A 1,596-nucleotide genomic window follows, 5' to 3' on the forward strand; every position below is an offset into this window, starting at 1 on the left:
TCATCATCACGAGAAATAACATCTAGCTTTTGGCAACTTTAATTAGCTCAACATTTGAACTTCCTCCTGGAATGACAAACAACTGACTCAATTTTAGGAACCAGGAACTGTCAATCTATTTCAAATAATCATCAAAATAATTATTTTTTTAAACTAAAAGCATTGCGAGCATGCGTGCCAAAATAATTTGCATGATTTCCTTTGACAAGGAAAAGCTAGTCAAAATGTTATTTTTTAACAAATTAACTTGAGTCCTAAAACTATTTAGCCAAAAGAAACCAGGACAGCAATATAAAACTTAAAAGGCTCTTTTTGGTCAAATCGATTAAAACTCAAGGCACAAAATTAATGCTCAGAAATCTCAAACTAACGATTGTTTTGCAACTTTTTGCGACAAAAATTACAGGCGAACAATTAGGACTAAACAGATTTCACTTAAAAGCTCCAACTTTTTCCACAAAAAAAATGAAAAGTGTGCTACAAGAAGTTCTAAACAGTTGCTAAAAATGATTATTAACAATCAATAGATCGTTTAATTTTGTAGCTATGGTTCTTTCACCAGCTTTCTCGCTGCACTATTCGGCTACTCAAAACAAACCGATAACGTAGGATTTTGAACTTGATGGGAGGTAATAAAGACTTCAACGCTCAATATTTTCTGACCAATATCTATGGTTACTTACCGACCTTCAAACACTTCAACATCCTGAGCTTGCTATTGTTTTTTTAGTTGAAACAAACGCAAGAACCAATCATTAGCTAGGAAATTGGCTTACCAATTCTCAACGCAAGACAAAAGAAAAGCTCTGGGCTTGTGTAAGGAGAAAATAGATTTAGCGTAAAGCATCAAGGGAAGGGGTTATAAACGAATGGGCTCTTAAAATGTTAAATTAGCAGTAATTGTTGAAAGCCTTACTTACCGTTTGCTTCCAAGACTTAACAATGGTATCGTTGAAATTCGCTGCAGTTATTTGTCTCGTGTATTTCACCATTTTCGTGAACGCTGGTAGAAAGCCAACTAGCAAGATTGTCCTTAAAAAGTTGGATAACATGGAAAGCCTATGCCAAGGTACGTTCAGAAATGTTTTCTACGTACTTGTGTAACAAATGGTTTAAATCCGTCGTTTTCGGTCATTGTAAATATCTGAACAGTGAGCAGCAAACAACGTAGTGTGATTTTTGTGAGCAGATGCCCAATCTGAAAACTGTAATGGGGTAGATGCCTGTACAGCCCGTAAGACTTTAGGAATGAAGTTGGAAGAGAAGTTGGAGAATCTCTACTCCCTGGTTGAAAACATCTCAATGTCGCTGCAGCCCTCGCCAGGTAAACTTGGAGTAATACATCTCATTGGCGCTCTTCAGTCTATCGTTTCTTTGTTCCTTTTTTGTAACGAATGCTTTATATGAGTTGTATTTTCTTCAGTTACAGCCTCTTCTTGCAAGGAACTTTATGACAACGGGTAAGTTAACAGTTTAAATCTTTTTGACATTTTATTTTCACCATCAGTTCTAATAAGGCCTAAGACACTTATGAGTTGGGTTGGCCCTGTGAATCTTCTCTATGTTGGTATCGAGAATATAAATGTCCCAGCTAGA

General features: G+C 36.1%; 1 pseudogene; it reads left to right on the plus strand.

Annotated features, from left to right (window-relative positions):
- The first annotated feature begins 860 nt into the window (after positions 1-860).
- Positions 861-1,596, plus strand: part of LOC137994876 (uncharacterized skeletal organic matrix protein 5-like) — a 1,662-nt pseudogene continuing 926 nt past the window's right edge.

The sequence above is a fragment of the Montipora foliosa genome, chromosome 3 (genome assembly GCF_036669935.1).
Source record: "Montipora foliosa isolate CH-2021 chromosome 3, ASM3666993v2, whole genome shotgun sequence".
Classification (NCBI taxonomy): Eukaryota; Metazoa; Cnidaria; class Anthozoa; order Scleractinia; family Acroporidae; genus Montipora; species Montipora foliosa.